The 23,091-nt window shown below is 41.0% G+C and overlaps 1 protein-coding gene across 7 annotated transcripts in view; it reads left to right on the top strand.

Annotated features, from left to right (window-relative positions):
* Nucleotides 1–23,091, top strand: part of DLGAP1 (DLG associated protein 1) — a 289,837-nt gene that overhangs the window by 55,797 nt on the left and 210,949 nt on the right. For 5 of the 7 annotated variants that reach the window (XM_081873841.1, XM_081873840.1, XM_081873843.1 and 2 more), the window contains exon 3: nt 12,816–12,965. The exons of 1 other annotated variant lie outside the window; for it this stretch is intronic. The gene's annotated coding sequence lies outside the window, so the exon portion shown is untranslated. The remainder of the gene's footprint in view (nt 1–12,815; nt 12,966–23,091) is intronic. One more of the 7 variants, XM_081873845.1, reaches the window with a different exon arrangement.

The raw sequence follows: 23,091 nt of genomic DNA, 5'->3' as shown, positions 1-23,091 counted from the left end.
GTGTGGGTGTCTGCTTCATTGCTAGGCCTTCCAGCGCCAGGTTAAGACACACCTGGTTACTCAGGCATTTGGTGAGATTTAATTACATTGCCCAAGTTCTTAGAGTTATTAGGACCTGCTGCCACCTTGTTGTTTTATTGTTCATAAAAGCTTTTCAAAAAATTGGTGTCTTTGTGGGGGGGGGGGTTGGTAGGTTTTATAATTTTAATGGTGTTTTCCAGATTGCTTGTGTAATGTTTGTAAACCACTTTGCTTTATGAAGGGTGGTCTAGCAATTATGTAACTAAAATATATAAAGGTTGTCATAATTTGCCTAACAGTTTTCTTCCCTAAAGCTCTCATGTACCACAGTTCATTGTCCATGAAAGCTTACCCCATAATACATTTGTTGGACTTCAGTGTGCCATCAGACGGTTAGTTTCGTTACAGCAGAAAAAGAAGGGCTTCCCGTAGCAAACAATTCTTTTCGTAAAATTTATAGATCCAGGAACCCTTGGCATTCTTATCATTTTCTGATAAATCAAAGTTCCCTACAATACAAATGTGTGAAGGTTTGAAGCAAATTGGTGTTTGGAAAGGTCTGATAATAATGGGGGACTGCATAGTTTATTTGTTTTTTATTTATTTGCTTCCACTTAGAACTCACCCTTCATCATCCAACGATTCTTACCCAGCAATTCCCTTCAAAATCATAATAACCATTGCAATATAAAAATGCAAAACATCACATAAAAATGCCTCAAATGATCATAACAACACAGCAGGCAACACATCAGCAGGCACCTGGCATTATTACTTCAATTCCACCCAAAAGCCTCAGCAAAGAGGTATAATTGTTCTTATAATTAGTAATATTTTTCATATGGAGACTTATGCAGTGTTTACTGGTAGTGGTAATCAAATACCCAGCTGCTTGTGGGTGACATTTTTCATAGAATCATAGAATTGTAGAGTTGGAAAGGACCTCGAGGGTCATGTGTCCCATCCCCTTGCAATGTAGGAATCTTAACTAAATCATCCATGACAGATGGCCATCCAACCTCTGCTTAAAAGCCTTGAGTGATGGAGAGTCCACTACCTTCTGAGGGAGTCTGTTCCACTGTCGAACAACCCTTACTATCAGAGCTGTTTTCTTCAACGCAAGTTAGCTTCCTCTCAACAAGATGCCTGAGTGAGGGCAGGAAGCACTGCTCCTGCTGTAGCCCTCACTTTGACACCATGTGGTACCATGTATCTTTCTGGGCATCAGAATGAACAAAGCGTAGCTTGCTCTGATAGAGCCTGCTGAACCAGGCCAAGGACCCATCTAATCCAGCTTCCTGTTCTCACGGTGGCCAGCCAGATGCCTGTAGAAAACCCACAAGCAGGACCTCCCGCCCCCATGTTTTCCAGCAGCGGGTACTCAGAAGCATTACTGTCTCCTACTTTGGAGGCAAGAGTATAGCTATCATGGCTAGAATCCTCCATGAACTTGTCCAGCTCTCTTTTAAAGTCATTCAGTTTGGGAAAGCAAGTTCCATAGTTTAAATAAGGGCTGTTTGAAGAAGTACTTTCTTTTCTCTCTGTCCTGGATCTTCTAAAATTCAGCTTCACTGGATGTCCATGATTTCAAGTATTAAGAGAAAGAGAGAAAGGTTTGTTTATCTACTTTCTCATACTGTGCATAATTTTAATAAACTTCTGTTACGTCCCCTCTTGCTCACCTATTATCTGAATTAAAAAGTCCCAAATGCTGCATCCTGTCTTCATAGGAGGCAGAACATCCATATATAGAAAGTTCCTTATCAGTAATCTTTCTCCTCCCCGCTTGCTATCAGTGTACACTCCACTCACCTGTGCCCATTACTCTGAAGTTTCTGTCCTTGATCAAGTGGAATAGAAGAGCTGGATTGGGATTAGGAAACACCTGCGGCCCTCCCATGTCCATGTAACAGCCTATTGCAATATTTGAATGTGTGCTGAGCCAAGGAGGAGGAAATTAGTATCTGAGCCAAGAGGGACCCCTCCATGTGAGGGTGCTCTGCTCATGCACAGAATATGTTTCCCCTGGGGTTTGACCAGGCATCATATCCATAATCACACTGTTTATGCTTTTCAGTAAATTGTATTTGCTTGAAGTATTAGACATTTCGGGAGGGGGAGGGAGGCGGCTTGTTGTCATTTTTTAAAAAATAAATAAAAAGCTTGCTGAATCAATTGATGTAATTGAATCAAGTGCAACTCCCTGATGAGAACCAGCTTATTTTGAATCTAGTTAACCTTCATATGACTTTTTCTCCTAGAACTGCAACATAATTACATTTCAGATTAAGTTATTATGTGCATAATGGGTGACATCTTATCTTACGGAAATAAAACAACTATTAAGGATTATGTATGTGTTGGGGCACATATTTTTAAAGTATCTGTATAAGACTTGTTAGAGACATAAATCTAAAAATGCCCTGTTGTCTTGACTGGTAGCTTATTTTGTGAAATACTGAAAATGTGTTAGGTGCTGTATGAACTCATGGGGAAATAGTGTCTTCCTTCAACTAGTTTAGTCTTTCAACATTTCTTTTTTTAAAAAAATTGGAGCTTCATTTAAGCTTTCTGCAAATGTAAATTTTGTATTGTCTCCTGTATAACATTTCTTTTAATAATAATAATTAAAAAAATCCTCTTTCAACCAAATTCATAATATTGAGTGCAAAAAATGAGTTGTGGATATAGATCCCAAATGTAGATTCACTCTTCTTGTTTGTTTCCCAAATCCCTGATCAATGGGACGGCTTGTGTTACCTAACCCACTCTGTAAAAAGCTATGCTCGTAATTCATTTTAATGATGGCATAAGGAACATTAATTATTACTGTATTTTGATGAACGCATTGAGACCTGAGGCACATCAAACATGTAAAAGGAGTAACAAAGAAGAATATAATTATCCCTAATAGACAGAATGTGTTGAAGTAGCATACATTATGAATGCAATATTGTGGTTCAGTTATTGTTACTGAAAGTATTTGGTACAATGACAGACAATTTTAAGTTGAAGTACTTGGATACACTTATACCCCACCCTGTGAAAATGACTAAACTGAATTAAATCCAAGTATTTCAGATCCATTGGGATTTGGCTCAGACTGCATGTTCCTTGGTAGGAGGACATGGATAAAGTATTACGGGAAATAACTATAGATCATGGCATTTCACTTTCAGTAGACTATGACCATCTGACACATAAAGGCCAGAGCATATCTCCTGCATTTCCATTTAGTTTATTTGTCCTTTAGGAAAGAACTATGATTGTCATTGTTGATGTGTATACGTGGGGGGCGGGGTTTAAACTTTCTGGCTTTGTACCCCCAGTAGGTGAACTGTAAAACAGGAAAGCTAATACCTTTAGCATGGGATTTGTAAACTTAAGCTAGTTTGTTTTAAACAGCGGTTTAATGTGAATATGTAGTGGCCTAACTTAATGTGTTGTGTGAACAAGGGAGGGAAAGCGAAGCTTGGGGGTGAAGTGTCAAGACAGACTCTGGTTTGTTTTGATTATGAGGCAGTAACAGCAGATGTCAAGGAGGAGCATTGTGGGGACTTTTGAACAGCATGCACCAGCGTCCTGGTTGTTCTCATAAAATAATTACATTACATCCCTTTATTACACTTATATTCCACCTTTCCTCCAAGAGGCTCAAAGTGGCATACATGGTTTTCCTCCTTTTCCACTTTATGCTGACAACAACCTTGTGAGGTAGTTTGGTCTGAGAAACTGTGACTGGTCCAAGGTCACCCAGCAGGCTTCCATAGCTGAATGGGGATTTCAACTCCAGTCTTCCAGGTCCTGGTCCAAGACTCTAATCACTATACCACAGGTAGGACCTGATGCCTCACAGCAATGGATCATTTTTAGCTCCCTATGCAGGAGTAAAGGGGAAGAATGTCTTCTGTTTAGGTGAGATCAAACTGACCTCCCAGAGAGTTGCTAAATGCAATGTTTGGTGGTTCTTCTGGTGATTCACAGAAGCAAGAATGGGGGGGGGGGGCGATGATGGACGGACAGCATTTTTCTTGCACTTATTTTTAACTGCAATAGACAGTGCCCACATACTCTTAATTCACTGCTATTTTCTTCTTCTGCTAATCGAGTTTTTACTGTGAGTTGACATTAAGCCATTAGAATGTCATTCAAAGTCAGATAAAAAACTGACTTGATGAGATGCTGATTAGCTCATAAAAAGGAGGCATCCCAAAGTAATAATAGTATGTCTAGAAAGATTAATATGTGGGGGTTGGGTGGGGGGAGGCGAGAGAAAGGAGGAGCCACTCAGCCATAATTTTATCACTGTTTTAGTTGTCTCCTGTAGTTATATCTTGCAATATGTTGTTGATAATCATTTATTGCTTCCATCTTTGTTTTACTGACATTTGCAAAGTATGTTTAAATAATTGAAAAGCAAAAAGGAACCATTTTACAGATCCTGAGGTGTTATAATTCAGCATTTGTTGTGTTAACCAAAATCAAATATCTACCAAGGTGCATACAGTGGTACCTCTGGATGCGAACGGGATCTGTTCTGGAGCCCCGTTTGGATCCTGAGCAGAACGCAACCCGTGTCTGCGCATGCGTGGGTCGCGATTTGCCGCTTCTGCGAATGCGTGTGACATCATTTTGAGCACCTGCGCATGCGTGAGCAGTGAAACCCGGAAGTAACCCGTTCCGTTACTTCCGGGTCGCCGGGGAACGCAACTTGAAAACGCTCAACCTGAAGCTACTTTAACCCGAGATATGACTGTATAGAAATTTATCATCTAATGAAAGCTATGTGTTGACCAATATTGATGATAAGATACTATAACCATGGCTTCTGCCCCTCTTTAGTGTAAAGACAGCAACATTGTTGAGAAAGCTTCCTTCCCCAATCTTTTATTGCTTTTTGTTAACACCTCCCATTTAGGAACAATATGTCTGTTAGAACTGGCTGTGAGTTGTTATGCCGTAAGTAGTAAGAACGATAACGATAACGATATTTTACCATTGCTCTGTTGTTTGTTAGCACTCACAAAAGTCTAAACATACATATCAGAAAACATTTTTTGTGTTCCCAAGTTTTATTAAAATTGAGCAGGGTCTGTTGGACTGTATCTTATCCATTCCAGGTTAATCAGGCTGAAAGAGATTGAGAGATACATAGAGAAAAAATGATAACTAGCTTTATTGTTGTCATGTAGGTTTTCTTGTTATTTATTATTGCTTTTACTTGGCAGAAAGCTTTGAAGATGTGAAATCTCTTTGCTCCGAGCCTTGTTTTTCTTCCCTAAATAGAAGCTGATACATTTTCTTTGTAAGGATTTCCATACAATTATTATCCTCACTTCTTTTGTATGTTACTAAGATTCTGAGAAGGGGATGCAGCTTGGAAACGTACCAGCCAATTCTCTCTTCCTGACCAATTACAGCTCTTTCCTGTTTGTTTCCAATAACCAAAGTGCTTCATTGTAATCCAAGTGCTGTAGAAAACACTTTTATCTGTCTAGCTCATAGATAGACTTCAGTCCATTAATTTCAATGGGTTTGCTCTGAGTTTGAGTTCATTACATATAACCCATAGACATAGATATAAGGTTGATTTAGATGTATCCCATGTCTCTAGAATGTGTGAATAACAAATACTCTAGGATTTAACCACTCTTACATTTGTAAAGAGGCAGACACATAAGCTGGGGTTGAACTGGGCCACTTTTATTTAAACCTCATACAGTATTGAAATCAGCAGAGGGCGATGACTATGGGACGGGAACTAACTTCACTGTATAACTATAGCCATTGGGTGATCCGCTTTTGCCTAAGGAATTACGGCATGGCTTTCTAGCCTGTCCTGAATCTCAGGCTGAAGGTGAAGAAGCGAGGCTGTACCTTGTCACCCCATCCCGGAACCCCGGAACCCCAGGTGGATAAGGGAGTTTGGCCTCAAAAAAGTCCCCTATCTCACCCTCAGAACCACGGAATCTGAGAAGTGAGCCTCAGGGCCAACCCATTACCTAAAAGATGCCTAAAGGATGTCACCAGGCTAAACAGTTTCTTTTCCTGCATCTAAACTGCAGCCCCCTCTGCAGGTCAGTAGGAAGATGTCATTGCTGACATCCACCAAATGGACTCCACCTGGCCTATACAATTCAACCCCCATCCCCACCATACTTTCATGGTGGATTACTTAACCTCACCGGCCCTGAACTGCAAGCCAAACTTCCCTGTTGACTTCTGGAACTTGGCCTATTTATTCCCCCTAGGATCAAGAGAACCGCTGAGCTCTTCTCAGCATATTTCAGACCACACTAAAGGAACAGCCAGCCAACATTGCCGGATAACTTGAAAATCCAAAATGTCTTGCAGACACAGAGTCTTTTCTTTCAGTATACCCAGCTCATTGACTGCCCAGGTGGGGAGGTTCTAGCACTATCCTGCCTGGAACCACAAAGAGAGCAACTGGTCCCAAGGCATGCCTTGGCAGCCCCAGCCACTGAACTGCCATTAACTGACTAAATCCCAGATTGTTGCCACCCAGGTAGACACCGGCAACTGGGGAGGTTCCAGCACCACCATGGCTGGAACTTAGGTGAGCTGTGGTAGATATAGCACCAATGTGAAATGACTGAACTCCAAATGGCAGGGGGTTGGACTCGATGGCCCTTGTGGTCTCTTCCAACTCTATGATTCTATGATTCTATGAAATGAATCCGAATCCAAGCCCAAATTGTAGGGTGCCACTTTAATGAATACCCAGAACTGAAAATGTGTCAGTAGTATAATATGCACTCTTAAATGTGCAATTATATTTATTGTGTGTCCGCGCGCATGCACACAGTTCTTGCTATAATTATCATCACCACATCACCACCATCCTGGGTGCTTGTGATTTCTTACTTTGTTTATATACATACACACACAACGTCTTAAAATTATGTAACTATACACACTTCAAAACACACTTCAAAAACTTTGATTTCCATAAAAAAGAAGCCCCAAGGATTCCCAAGTTTTATTTACTTACACTTAATTCTTTTAAGTGTCTCAGTTTGTTAAGTAAACTAGTTGGGAGATATAAAAAAAAATCAGATCAATTTTACTTTGCTGAACTTAACTAGGAAAATAACATTTTTAGCCTAGAACTTGAGGGTTATAGCAGAGGTAGATTAAGGGAAGCACGACTGGTTCTGCCACACTGGGCACCAAGCCTAGGGGGCACAACTATGACATAATGAGCTGAGCAGAATGGAAGGCAGGAGATGGAGGGCACCAAATTTTGGCCTCGCACAGGGTCCTGCTGAAATTTTAAAGACCAAACTCCACCCCTGGTTCTAAACAGTAAGGAGTTACTGGTTGTGTGGAAATCCATTGCTGAAGTAGTCACAGACAGATTAACTCCTTAATTAAGTCTGCTGCAAGAGATATACAACCCATGCCTTAATTAGATTAGACTACTGTAATGTGCTCTACATGGTGCTGCTCATGAAAACAGTTGATGAGCTCCAGTTGGTACAGAGTGCTGTTTCCTACTTTGTGTCAGCTGTAAGTCAGTATAATCTTATCACACCTGTGCCTAAACAGTTACACTGGTTACTTGCAAGCTTCTAGACTCAATTCCAATGTATTTGTTCTATAAAGCCTTAAATTATCAGGCTATATCCCGAAGGCATATGATGCAGGAACCTTGTTGAAGTTAAGCAGCTCTGAAAGGGTCAGTACCTAAATGCAAACCACTTAGGAACCCCATTTTTGCTGCCTTTAGAGATGTCGCGAGAGAAAGGCAAGGTATGCATGTTTTAATGTATTAAAACATGTACAGAACTCATGTAGCCATACCATAACATACATTCTTTGAGATCCTCATGAAACATATTCCATTAAACAGTACAATAAAGGCTATTTAATTTTTAAAGTGCAGTTGAAATGCAATTTTTTAAACTAGGAGGAATTTTAAAGTTGTATAAAAGGTCATTTGGTACCAAGGAGATCACAAAGATGATGCCAAGCAAAGCTGTCCATGAAGGCTATTCTGTAACTCAGGTGCCACTGCCAGTAAAGCCATCTCCCTCCTGGTTGCCTGACTCTTTGCCAGATAGCTTTTACTAAATTTGGACGGAGTTTGGCAAAAGCTGGATATAGGAAAAAATAATAGCTTTTAGCTAACATTTGCATTTTTTATTTGAAATGAATTATCACAGCCATGATTCTTACATTCTTAAAATACTCAGTATTTCCAGCAGACAAAGGCTAACAATGCATGAATTAAAGTAGTATTGATCTCTGCCTTTTTTAGTGTTCACACAGAAACACTTAGCAAATATATATATATGTGGGATCTCATAGCTTGTTGTTCCTGTTGTTGTTGTTGTAGGCACAATAAATATCATGTGAGCCATATGTCAGGATAGTCCATCTAGTGCTGTATTCCATGGTTAGTTAAGGTGGATGAGAAATTTCTTAAAACAATTGCACTTTCCATGCAGCTTACACTGGCAAAACCAAGCTTTGGTGACTCATTGTTCCAGTGCTGAAATTCCATCAAGGGGAAAAGGATTTGCTTTGAACAAAAATGTTTTAGTCAACAGAGAGAGCTAACATTTTAGAGCTATTAATCAGAGCAGTCAGCTGAACGTAGATTTAACTCTAGGATTTAGAAGATACGGCAACTGCAACTGTGCTCTGAAAAAACTGAGGATTGAAAATAGCAGATTGAGTTGCAGCATTTTGAAGTCCCCCCCTCCCAAATTGGTTTACTTGTAATTCAGTTTACTGCTTGCAGAGTTTGGTGTCATCTTAACATTTCACCAATGTTGCAGTTGCAATAGAAGTGTGACATGCTGTGTGTGTGTGTGTGTGTGTGTGTGTGTGTGTGTGAACTTAGTTATATTTTAGAATTCTCATTTGAATAAAATCCATGTTTCATCTTCAATTAATCTTAATCCTTTTATTTTATTTTATTTTTTATCCTAAGAGGTAATGGGCCTGTAGTGAACCATCTAGGTTTGTTGTTCTGGCAAAACGGCTTTTTAATCAGGCTCTGCTTGTACATTTCTTTTGCAGCCTGCCCCAATGTGATTCCCTCTAGATGTTGTTGGACTACATCTACAACTCTCCCAAACCAGCATAGTCAATGGTCAGAGATTGTCGGAGTTGTAGTCCAAAACATCTGTTGAAGTGAGCTGTCCTACTACATGCATTGGTTGACCATTGTTGGAGATTGAATGCTAGACTGAAATAATCTTTGATCTAGTCCACCAATGCAATTCTTTTATTGTAAAGAACTTAAATTTCTTTGCTAACATTCACTAATTTAAATGCTGTTGCCTAGGAACAACCTGCAAATAAGCAGTTGTGGGTGGTGAAAAGCTTTCTTGAAGTGAGACAAATTTATGACCTTGACAAATATTCCAGTACTCTGCAACAAATGTCCATAGAATATATACATCTAATTTTTGCAATTTTTATGTATTAGTGTCCAGTAGTGATGCAATTTCAAGATGGTCTACTTATTCTTAGTAAAACAACAGACTCGTGTGACACCTTAGATTAACACCTTTATTATGGCATAATATACGTCTGTTAATTAGTTGACAAATTTCAGGATGTTTATAGTATTATCAGCATTGCTTTATGAATGATCTTTGTAATTATTTTACATTCATCTAAGCTTTAGCAGACTTATCACAATCCATATGTCTTGAATTTAATTTCTCTCTGACGTCATTGCTATCAGGGTTTTCCATATTCTGAGCTCATTGACTCCTTGATGAGCTTATAAAGTTGTCCTTGACTCCAACCCAAATTCCTAGGAACGTAAATGAAATAAAGTCAAGAAATATCAATATGTAATCTATTCATGATCAATCACCAGTACTAGGGATCATAAGATGTAAAAAAAGGAAGTAAAACAAGTGAAAATAATGGTTTCTGTATACGGTTTTCTTAATAATAAAGAAGCATGGCCTGGGAATACTGTTGTATCATATTCAATACTCAGTGTCTGGATAGAACGATGGGGGTGGAGATGCTCCTTCAAGTATACTGGGCCGAGGCTGTTTAGGGCTTTAAAGGTCAGCACCAACACTTTGAATTGTGCCCGGAAATGTACTGGGAGCCAATGTAGGTCTTTCAAGACCGGTGTTATGTGGTCTTGGTGGCCAATCCCAGTCACCAGTCGAGCTGCCGCATTCTGGATTAATTGTAGTCTCCAGGTCACCTTCAAACACATAGAGCATGTTGCAGTAGTCCAAGCGGGAGATAACGAGAGCATACACCACTCTGGCAAGACAGTCCGCAGGCAGGTAGGGCCTCAGCCTGCGTACCAGATGGAACTGGTAAACAGCTGCCCTGGACACAGAATTGACCTGTGCCTCCATGGACAGCTGTGAGTCCAAAATGACTCCCAGGCTGCGCACCTGGTCCTTCAGGGGCACAGTTACCCCATTCAGGACCAGGGAATCCTCCACACCCACCCACCCCTTGTCCCCCCAAAACAGTACTTCTGTCTTGTCAGGATTCAACCTCAATCTGTTAGCCACCATCCATCCTCCAACTGTCTCCAGGCACTCACACAGGACCTTTACCGCCTTCACTGGTTCTGATTTAAAAGAGAGGTAGAGCTGGGTATCATCTGCATGATCTCCTGATGATCTCTCCCAGCAGCTTCATATAGATGTTAAAAGCATGGGGAAGAGGACGGAACCCTGAGGCACCCCACAAGTGAGGGCCCAGGGGTCTGAACACTCATCCCCCACCCCACTTTCTGAACAGGGTCCAGAAGGAAGGAGTGGAACCACTGTATAACAGTGCCCCCAGCTCCCAGCTCCTCAAGACGGTCCAGAAGGATGTTATGGTCAATGGTATCAAACGCCGCTGAGAGATCCAGCAGAACTAGGAAACAGCTCTCACCTTTGTCCCTAGCTCGCCGGAGATCATCAACCAGTGCAACCAAGGCAGTTTCAGTCCCATGATGAGGCCTGAATCCCGATTGGAAGGGATCCAAATGGTCCGCATCCTCCAGATGTGCTTTGAGTTGTTCAGCAACCACTCGCTCAATCACCTTGCCCAAGAATGGAAGATTTGTTTTTTTTTATAATATTTTTATTGAGTTTATAAAATACAGAAAAAAAAATAAAAGACAAATATAAGAAATAATATAAAGAAGTTGCGAATTTCCATGATCTTTTTTTCAGCAAATCTAATGGACTTCCCCGCATCTTCCTAACCCTGCGTTCTCTGTGATACAAAACATCAGCAATTTGTTAACTTATTTCAAAACTTATTGTATCTTTCGTTTTATCATGTTACCTAGTTTCCAAAATGTTGTAACCCAAATCTTATACGTTTTAGCTTAAACATAATAAAGTTATTTCATTATTCCACCTCTGACTTCTTGTACCTTAATTTCCAAGATTGGAAGATTTGAGACTGGGCGATAGTTGGCCATATTGGCCGATTCTAAAGATATTTTTTTAAGAAGCAGTTTAATGACCGCCTCTTTCAGTGGGTCTGGGAACGCTCCCTCACAGAGGGAAGAATTCACCACCCCGCAGAGCCCATCACCCAGCCCTTCCCAGCTCGCTTTTATTAGCTAGGATGGGCAAGGATCAAGGAGACAGGTGGTTGGTTTCACTTGTCCAAGCAGCCTGTCCACATCCTCTGAGGTAACAGATTGGAATTGATTCCATTCAACCAGATTGGAATTGATTCCATTCAACTAGACTAGACAGGACTAGACAGGACTCTAGCACTCTCCCACCCCAGCCCTGCTTCCACGGTGGAGTCTACCTCCTTTCGAATCTGAACGACTTTATATGCAAAAAACTTTGCAAAATCGTTGCAGGAGATCTTGGGGTCTTTACAAAGCCCTGATGGCAAAGGTGGTTCTGTTAAATTGCAAACCACCTGAAAGAGTCTCCTGTTGCTATTTTCAGCAGATGCAATAGAGGCGGTGAAGAAAGTCCTCTTCACCTTCGCTATCGCCACTTGGTAGGCTCAATATTGAGCTCTAACCCGTGTCCTATTCAATTCAGAATGAGTTTTCCGCCACCGGCGCTCTAGCCATCTCAGCGATTGTTTCCTCGCCCTCAGCTCCAGGAAAAACCACGGGGCTGTCCGGGCTTCATGCAATCGGAGAGGGTGCTTCGGAGCCAGACAGTCAATAGCTCAAAGTCTTTCTACCCTTATTTTTTGTGATTTTTATTTTTGGCAAGTGTGTAAAGCTGAATGCACGCAAGTTAAATATGTGTAAGTTGCAAGTTACATGTACTTGCCAACTCAGGATAGCATTCCACAAATCTGATGAAGTGACCCTTTTTTAGTCATTAAAGACATCTCAAGTCCCATGCTTCAACTACATGGCTGCCCACTGAAAACGATTTTTGCTAGCTTCAGTGAATATTTTCAAGAGGGATATGTTATAATTTCTTTTATTTTCTTTTTTACTTCATAGAGTACAGTTAAGAGTTAGCAGACAAGCTTCATGTCAGTTATGATGCTGTGAGAAGCATTGTATATTAACCTTTGCATTATGATTTGTGAATTTGAGATTTTACTTTTACTAAGATGACCATGTATAAAATCTATAAATACGTCAATAATATAAATATGCATATTGTAACTCTGAGCAGCACTGCCATAACTACAATATTTTATTTTTTTTCTATCAGGTTTGTCACTTTTTTGTTACCTCATAAAAAATTTTGCTTTTATAAAAGGTTATCCTGTAATGCAGAGTTTGTATTCATAAATTCCAAATGAATATGTGTACTCAGTGGATTTTTGTTTATTTGAAATTCTTTTTGCAGACAGACCTCCTTCAGAAAAAAGGGCCATATTTCTGAGGATTTCAAAAGGCTCTAAATTATCTTCATGGATACAAGCAAGTAGACAATGGCGTTCTAACCATCTGTTCAAGCTTCTTGAGGAAAAAGTCTGCCGTGGAAACATCATGAAAAGTAATGTAACTTCTGCAGATGGCCAGAATATTTTTAACCTGTATTTTAAAATCCAACTCCTTCTACACTATGAAAATTCTGCATATATTGTTAGCATTTACATTTTGAGGAGCAGGGAAAATAGCTATTCCCAGAATGGTAACCCTCTTCTCTATATAAAATGACATGCAGCACAATCCAAGATGTGTTTACTAAGGAACAAGACACACTGATTTCAACTAAACTTACACCTTGGTGTGTTTAGTACTGCAGCATCGGAAGCAAAATAAATGTACTTTAATGTATTACTCAACATACAGTTTGTTCATTCATTTATTTTCATGAAGATGAACAATTAAGCAGTTGGTTGGGTTCTTGATCTGGAAAGTACACTGTCCACACAACAATTCATTCTCTGATAATGGGCTAATTCTTTGCCTAATATATCTTGATTAAAAATATTCAAGTTTATAGCCCTGAGAGCAGCTTATAAATTCTCATGGTAAAATCACACAAATCTAGTACTGTTCTAGAAATTGCATAGTGTCCAAATGGAACTAGGACTATTCCAGAATCATTTTCTGCCCTCATCTTTTTCTTCCTCTACCCTTATTCTTCCCTGGTGTCATACCTGGCTTCAGCTCCCAAAATCCCATGAGCCTGTGATGTAAGCAATCACACCTTGATGTCAGTTTGCCAGGCAGCATGTCCTCTGTGGCACAGGAGTGGGTGTGGGAATCTAGATCTCACTCAGCTCATGATATAAAGGGGCTTCCATTGCTGGCAGTCAGCAGATGTCAAACACCAACTCAAAGTCCTCTGGGGCAAGAGAGTAGGACTGAGCAGCTTGAATTCACTCAGCTCAATCAGTATTCCAATGTTGGCGGTCATTTAAATTAAAGTGTATTTTTATTCTTCATAGAAATAACAACAAAAATAACAATATCATTTTATTTGGAGCTAAGGAAATTCCTTCCTGCATTTTTAGTAAAGGAATTATACAAATCTGAGAGCTTTTTGAAGGGGTTGCTTTCACATGGCATGTAAGTACTGTCTTCGTCTACACACACACACACACACACACACACACACACACTTGCACTCCTGTTGCACGTTATCCACCTTTGAAAATTGCTAGGTTTCTACCTCCTCTTTATAAAATTCTTCATTTAGTGGGGCATAGTTATGCCTATGATGTGCATAATGATTCAGGTCTTTTGTTTGGAGGTCTCTGCATTAGAATAAAACATCTGCATGTTCATTTGTTGGATTGTTTGGACCCTTAATTAGATAACTGTTTTTCACTAAATTCTCTATTTAAAAACCCATTGTGGTGTCAAAGAATTTATAATGAAGTCGATATAACTGAGTTGTGTTCTGAACTTCTTGTCCAGCTGTTAAGTTTAGTGGGTTTCCAATCCATAGCATAAATTTTGATTTGAGTTAAATATCCTTGTAAAACACTGTACATTCTTGGAAATTATAGAGTTGCTGAGATAGAAGCAGTTTGTCATCCAGACTACTGCACCAAGGCAGGTTTAATGCATCACCTAGAAGATTATATGGTTCCACATAAATAAAGCAACAGTAATGAAGGTACACTATGCTGAGTGGAGGGTGGGGCCTTGTAAGATAAGGATAGGTGTAGCAAAAGCAAATTTGGCAACAGATGTGCTTTGAGGCTGTAAGAAACACTGGCACAGGAAAAGGGAAGGAGTCCAGGGATATACTGAAGGCACTACAGGCATGGTAGAGCAGAGATGTAGAAGGGCTGTTTCTGCTTTATATGTATCAGAGAGAGCAGAGGGCCACACACAGGTGGAATACTGAAGAGAGGAGCAGAAAGAAATGTGAAAGCACCTTGTGAGAACTATTAGGGTGTTGTTGGAAGGAGAGGGAAGAGATAAGGTATCCTCTGTCCTACTTGATAATGAGGTGTGGCTCTTGCGTCCAAGAGCAGAGACCAAGAGCCGCTCTAAGCCATGTCCTCTGAGAGGGCTAATAACATTGTGGTCCCTTGGGGAACACCAGAGGGGACTAGCCACATCATATGCTGGGCCAGGATTGACGATCCGGAACCATCACTTGCGAGTTACTAGCTTGTAAAAGATATTCTGGTCGGGTTTATATATACATATTCTGAAGTGGTGAGAAGTGACATATTTCAAAAGGTTTTACATAACTTTCACTCTCAACATGTTGCAATTTGTGCCAGCCCTCACATTATATAAATGTCTATCTTGCTTTTTTAATAACTTCATTTAGAGGAGCTCTGGTGCTCTCGCACTAATTCAAAAGGAATATTTAATGGGTCTTTTTAAAGCATTTCATTGTAGTTACTTTGTGGTAAACTAAGCCTGCATGAAAATGAGTGGGGGAAATGCATGTCGTTGGTTTTTTTTAAAAGGGGTGCTCTCCAGCATATTGGAGCTGATCACAACTTACATAAGCAAACCATCTGTAAACCCTACGCATTGGCCATGTTGAAAGGGAAGAAAATGAAAAGGTAAACAGGACCCAGTGCTCACTGATGCAGTACTTTTTGCTGTAGCTCAGTGGGTATCTGCAGCGGTTCAACACAGAAGTGTAAAGAATAAAAATAATATTCTTTGCTCTGCTACTTCTTCGAGCTGGTTCTTGAATTGATTTGATTTTAAGGAACTTGCAAGCTTTTCAAGCTCCTGAAGGAGTGTTTAACTCTGAAACATATTGTGCGGCAGTAAGAGGAGCCTCTCCACAAAGTTTATTAAGCCTGCCAGATTATTATTATTACTTATTGAATTTATATACCACCCTATACCTGGAGGTCTCAGGGCGGTTCATAGAATTGCAGGCAATAGGCCCAGGGACTTATTTTTGTAGGGTGGGGGGGACTAAAAAGGGAATGATAGTTTCTTTCTTTCTTACCTTAAAACAATTAAGAGTGGTGTGCATTTTAGTTTGTAATTTATTTATTTTAAAAAACTGCCACTTCACTCTAGCTTTTCTTTCTGGTGGTTGATTGTGGCCTCTAATGCACCACACAAGCCTAGACCAGCCAGTGGTTCTTACAGGTCTCTAATAGGCCTTACAGAATGAGGATATCTGGAATGCTGTCTGTGGACTTCTGAAGAGCTCGTATGGGGTAAGGGGTGGGGTAAGAGAGAGAAGTTGTTGTTGTTAAAGCAAGTAGAGCAATGTAAGATGTCAAAAAATAATAATCCCAACTATATGAATCTTAACTTTTAAAAATAATCCTCCACTGCTGTTCTTTACAATCATCATCATCATCATCATCATCATCATCATCATCATCCAACAATGCTATCCAGGCAACAATTGGTCTGCCTCATTTCTTCCAAAACCCATTAGTTTAGACAAGCGTATAGACCAGAAAATAAGGGTATATGGCACAGAAAAGCACAGAAAGTGATAGATTGACACAGGGCTTTGTGAGGGCCCTGATCCGACTGGGTTTTTATTTTTGTGTGTTTGGATCAGGGGATTAAATCACACTTTGATTTGGGAGGACAGGAGACCCATGAATCATTCTGATTTGCCTCGTTATTTGGGTCCTACATCCCTAATATGTGTGTTTAGTAGTTCATGGCTGAACAATTGGCATGCTTTTGTTCTTGTACATTAACAAGTATCAAGGAGATACTTCATTGTCTTTCTGAACCACCATTTCCCTATGATACCTGCCCTTCACTGCTTAATATGTTTGTGAATTCCTTTCCTTTATCCCCTACTGTCTTAGTAGAGATGCTATGCCAATTCTAGATTCTGCATAGGTCCTGGCGTAGCTAAAACAGTGTTCAGTAGCAATACTTTGTATTCTATTCTAAAAGAAAAGTGAAAGATTGCTTTTTCTTCACAATGTTGTACATAATCTCAACTATAGTATCTACCACTGGAAGTAATAATGCAACTTGTTTACAGCATCAATTTGCTTCCATTTTAAGGAACCTTTTTATCAGTAGCCCTTTCTCTTCCTCCTCTTCCTCTTTGTTAAATGTAGTTACAGAATGTTGTTAGATTCAGTGTAGCAGAATATGGGGCAGAGCATTCAAAAAGAGAGATCCCCCTTAGGGTTTTTCTTTCCAGTGTACCCATGTGACATGTCTGCATTAGATATGGAAGCTTCAACAGCACTTTTCTTAAGAAACTAAGGATTGTAAAGTGAATGTTTCCACTCTTGCTTGCTGCATTGCCTGCAGCATCATTCTTAGAGCAAGATATGTGGTGAGAGAGCGCAGTGAGCATGAATAACAGGAGAATGAAAACACACTGAAAATCTGGGTTCTCTCTGATAAGTTTCAATTCCCCATCACATTCTCCACAATCACATTTCCCGCATATTGAAGTAGAATTTTCAATATTTGCTAGTTTTAGGGGTTGTTTTTTTATTGGTGCTTAAACGTGTTAACGATAATGGCAGTGTTATATTTAAACTAAAGGAGAAGAAATCAGTACAATAATGTGCTGGATCTGAAAGAATGAGGAAAATGTTAAGAGAACTCCAGAGCAAGCCCCCAGTTTTAAACTCAAGATCAGCTGGGTATATATATTTGTGCTAGGCTGCAGGGTATGCAAGCATTCAAGCAGTGGAGTGAGGCGGCAGCACTCACCTGACCTCCCATCCACTCACATTGCTGCAGTGAACTGGGAGGGAAAGGGGTGGGGAGGAAATGAGGAAGTGCAGTACAAATGCATTGGCAGGAGTGCTGGTTTGGCTCCGCTGGTGTGTTTGCACTGCCACCACCTCATCTCACTGCCACTTCGCTCCTCTCCTTCCCAATATACCACAGGGATGCGGCTGATTGAGGAGGGTCAGGTGAGTGCTTCCAGCCCACCCACCAGAAACCAATCTAGTCCTTCAACAGGAAGGCTGCTGTAATGACCGCTCCCCACATAAAACGGGGGCGACCTTTGTGTGGATGCGTGCAGCCCCTGGATCTTGAGCGGCTCCATCAACACAGGCTTGGCTTCGCCTTCCCCCAGGTGGGATACCTGGAGGTCTCCGCCCGACCTCAGTCAGTTGTCCAATCCCGCCTGTGGGAAGCGTTGCCAAGGAGACCAGGCCAGGTAGGGGAGGGACTACCTGCCCACACAATAGAGGGAGGATCTTACCTGGGAATCCTCACTTGGCTGCTGTAATTAACCCGCTGCAGTAGCTAAAGCTTTCAAGCAAATTTCAAAGGCATTGGGCTCTCGGGAATCTGGGTGGGGTTTTTTCTCACAGTAAACTTCATTCGGTAACATTTTTGAATACTGGGTTGTATCAGCATGTGGTGCATGTGTTTGTGTGTGTGCATGGAAGCTTTATGAAGAAAATACGACTTCCCGTGTGTGTGTCTAAAAAACAAGAGAGCAAGAAGAGCATATGACATTTTTCACTTTGCATCCTTTATGTACAACAGAATGCTTACCCCTTTACTCTAGATGAGTTCAGCCCTGGACAATCACTTCCCAACTTTGAGAGCCATCTTTTTAAGATTGATGGTGCAGCATTATGTCATCAACATGAGTAGCTCTCACTTATCCCACAGCTGCTGTGCTTAGCTTTCTGTTCTCTCTCTCTCTCTCCAATCTTCCAGAACTCTTTCTTCAGTTTTTCTTATTCAAAGTCTGCAGCATTGATATATGCTTCATTTAATATAGTTCCAGTAACTAGCTGATGATGATAGCATGTTGAAATCTCTGCAACGTTTCCTTTGCTATTAGCATGCAGGACATCAAAGCTCCCTTTAGTGTCTTTATAAGCATTGTCTGAAGCTTTAAAACATAGTGATTCCTGAGAGAATGTTCTCATTTTTATCTGTAGAAGGAAAAGCAGTTTGAAAGCAGTGCAAGTGTAATCATTTCCACATTTGCCCTTTTAACTGCACAGCTTTATCCCAGAACTTTCAACTAAAAAGTGGGGAGGGGATAATGATGGAGGTGAAGAAGAAACGTTTCCAAATGTGCAACAGAATATACTCCCACAGGTATTTATAGAATGACACAATTACATTCAGAGCTAAGATCTATCGGTAATCTGAAAGCAAGAATAGCTTCATGAAGGTCTCAGCTGGTAGAGGATCAGTGCCTGGACTTTGTATTTAAAGCATTGAGCTTCATGCAATGTCTAGAGTCTAAGCCAAGGGCGGATTTTTGTAGCTCATGTTGGTGAAAATCCGACTTAACCACAGCATTGTCTTAGGAGAGCTCTTTCATAACAGCTGGCCACCCAACATTGCACACATTACAGGTATTTCCCCAAAATACTTGACTGAGAATATATAGTTCTTCCTTATTTTTGTATTCATGTTGAAGGATGTCATAAAGAGACTGCTGAGAGGATGTCACCATGTAACACAGTTGAGCAACATAAATTGAAAGTGTCAGTTTGAATTAATTGTTCCACGTGCCTGGGCTGGACTTTGAATTTTGTTCAGATAGTGAGAGGGGTAATTTTCAAGTGCCACTTTTGAAATAAACAATTAAGAGTTCAGAAGTGTAATTAGAATTCTACTTCCCTTTTAGCTGGGAATGGCAAAAGTTTTGTGATTGGCTCCCGTTCAGATAATTGTTTTCCTAATAGGATAAAAGTAAAGTGCTTGCTGAGAATGTATGCTTCTTATAGCAACAGATATCTCTCTTGCACATCATTGGAGAAAGACAAGACTAAGCTTGGCTTTGGAAAATGCAAGAACAGCCATACTTTTTCAGGTTATATTTTCTATTGCATTGGAAAATGGGGTAGTAGCAGGTTTAATTTTCAGTGTGCACACTGAATAATTTAACGTGGCTTATAAAACATAAAGAAATTACATTTAAATATGCTGACCATGACATGAAAAAGCACTATATAGTCTCTCTCTCTCTCTCTCTCTCTCTCTCTCTCTGTGTGTGTGTGTGTGTGTAAAGGATAATGGACGTATAAGAGCCACGATAGTCTTGATTGGACCTCCCATATCCACAAATTGAATAGCAGCCATGAGGATGAGTATTAGGGCCTTATTAGGACTATTCTTCTGTGTGAGGATCGGTTAACCCTTTTCCCATGTCATGTTCCCCATGAAAATCACCCCCTATTGGCTTTTTGACCCTCTATGCAGAGGTCAAATAGCAATTCAGTGTCTGTCTCTCTGTTTGTCAGGAACTTTTTGTTGGAATTCAGGCTCGGTCAGAGGTATGTGCCTATCTCTCCAGGCACCGGCTGAATTCCTTTGACCTCCCTCCGGCGACTCCCGGCAGGAAAAAACACACGAGGTCCGTTCCGGTGATTTTCCTCAGGCTGTGAGAAAAACACACCAACTGCTTCTCCTCCTTCTCCTCCTCCCTGCATATCCCCAGGGAGGGGAATCAGACACAGACAGAAATGTAACTACATGCTTTATTCCTGTCTATAGCAGTCATACAGTCAAAGATGTCAGCTCTCTTCAACAAAACAGAGAGAAACTCCAAACTCCACCCATGTACATCCTGTATAGGTCATATGACACACACTGAGCTCATATCCTGTGCTCAATAAGGATGGACTGCCCCTTTGTTTCCATGGCAGCAGTCACACACATCCTGTCTGGCTTTACAGCCACTAGCAGCTGTTTGAGCTGTTAGAGCCTTTGCTTGCTGCAGCATTGCTGCTTTAGAATAACATACTCCCCCTAAAGTATCAATGCGTGCTGCGAGCAAAGCATCATCCAGAGAAGAAAACAAACAGTTGTTATACTTATAACACTCCCCTGTTGTTTCAGTTCCACCCTTGGAACTACCCGCCACTGGTTTTACCAATGTACCTCTCTGGTTGTGCGACTTCCAAGGAATGAGTGCATCTGCATTACCTTGGTTAACAACTCCCTGTTGTGCCTTTGTCTCTGACTCAGACACAGCTTCAATTTGACCTTGGTCGTTTACAATAGCAACAGCTAGGTTAGCAAACTCCTTTGAATACCTCTTGGGTGGTACACCCTTCGTTGCTCTCTCAGACCTACGTAGGAAGTGCTGCTCTTCTTTGCTTTCTGGTTCAACCTTTGGACTCTCTGGAGAACCAGTACCAATCGTAAACAATGGTTCATCTTCCTCCTCTTCTGAGGGTCTAGTCATTACGTGAGATTTCCTCTCAATGACTGTGACAACTGAGCTATCTGAGCTATCGCTGTCATCAGTACTACTGAACTCAACAAAATCAACATCATCATCAGAATCATCAGAATCATCAGAATCATCATTACCTGTGGGAAATGTGTGAACAACCACTCGCTCCTGTTCAGGAGCACTCTCTAGAAATTTTGTGAGAATCACCTTACCAGATTCAGACAAAATTACTCTGTAGAGACCCTTTTCATAACCCACAAAAATGCCTCTGGCATTCTTAACTCCACCCGGAGCTTCTGTTCTCACATGAGACCCGAAAACCTTGAAATGGGCAACAGAAGGTTTTCTGTGGAACAGTTTCTCAAAAGGAGAACTTCCCAACTCTTTTGAAAACTTTCTCAACCACGTATAACAATATGACGTTAGCGACTCAGCCCAGTACTCATGTGGCAGATGTGAACTAAGCAATTGCGCTTCCATTCCCTTTTGCAATTCTTTGTTCACCCTAACACAGACACATTTGTTCCAAGCTTCTTCTGAAGCTGCAATTTTGTGTCTTATCCCTTTCTTCTTCAGGAACCTCTGGAAATCCTGTAAAAGAAAAATTGGCTTCTCATCTGTGCAAAGACAATCTATGTCAGCATCATGCATATTTTTAACCTTTTCACAAAACTCTTTAAACCTTTCTAAGGCTTCTTTCGGTCTCTCCAAAAGATAAATCCAGACAAAACCTGTGAAAGAATCAACACATATTAGGTAATACTTTGCATTGCCTCTAGACGGTGCTAAAGGACCAATCACATCAGCATACACCCGCTGAAATGCCTTGTCGACCCTCGAGGTGACCTGGTTGGTGTTCTTCTGGGTTACACCTGCAAAAGAAATCATGTTAGAATCACAAGAATTACATTCCATGTAATCACTTTGATCAAAAGTCAACAAATATAGTCCATCTTTCTCTTCAGCAGAAAGATACAACTCTCCATCTTTGTAGATCTCGCAGTGTTGATCATCATAGGACAGTTTTAGTCCCTTCTTGGCAATCTGCGAAACGCTGAGCAGATTGTACTTCAACTCTGGAACCAAATAAACATTGTTTATAGTCAAGTTCTGACTTTTAAGATACACAGTCCTGATTCCGGTGGCTTCCAGCTCTTGACCGTTGGCTTGTAGTACAACGAAGCTTTGCTTCTTAAACGACGAAAACAAATCCCTACGATGGGTCATGTGAAATGTCGCTCCCGTGTCTATGATAAAAACGTTCTCCACATCTGGCTTGGTTCCTTTCGACATCAAAGCCTTTGCAGGCTTCGTCTGTGACTTGGCATGACCTCTGCCTGACGCCTCAGACTTCGTGGAGCTGCCCTTGGCTCCCTTGTTCTGACGTGGCTTCTTGCAGTACCGCTGAAGATGCCCAGTCTGTCCACAATTGTAGCATCGGACAACGTTCAAAGCTACAGCATTTTCTCCAGTAGCTGTAGCAGTGGGGGTGTCAGAACTCCGTTCTTGTCTCCCCCTGTCCTTGACTTCCAGGGCAGCAAGTCTGTCATGTTCACAAAGAACCACGGCAAAGACCCTGTCTGACGTTAAATCTTGCGCTGGGAGAGACCCCAGCTGACTGGCTACCGTTTTGTAAGTCCGATTCAGGCTGTTGATCACCATGAAGCAAAACACTTCCTCCTGCAGACGGAAATTACGTTCCACCATCTGTTGACGCAGAAATTTCATTTCCGTCAGGTGCGCTTGAACATCTCCATCAGGCGCAAGCCTCAGGTTGGTCAGCTTCTCAAAATACAGCAACGCTGAAGAACCTGCATCTCTCTGATGTGTCCTTCTCAGCGTGTCCCAAACATCTCTCGTGTGCTGTAAATCCTGTATATGAATAAGCTCAGAGTCTGACACGCACAGAATTATAGCAGTTCTGGCCTTCACATCCTGTGACTCCCAAGCACGCGTTGGTGCTGCAGGGATGGGGTTCTCAATCACCTCAAACAGTCTCTGATTCTGCAGCAGGGCCTTCATCTTAATAGACCAAGATGCATAATTGTCACTGGTCAAAAGGGGCGGAGAAGGCAGGGCTCCCCCC

This window comes from Podarcis erhardii (assembly GCF_964252035.2).
Source record: "Podarcis erhardii genome assembly, chromosome: 8".
Lineage (NCBI taxonomy): Eukaryota > Metazoa > Chordata > Lepidosauria > Squamata > Lacertidae > Podarcis > Podarcis erhardii.
The sequence above is the reverse complement of the archived record's forward strand: the minus strand, read 5'-3'. Positions and strand labels throughout refer to the sequence as shown.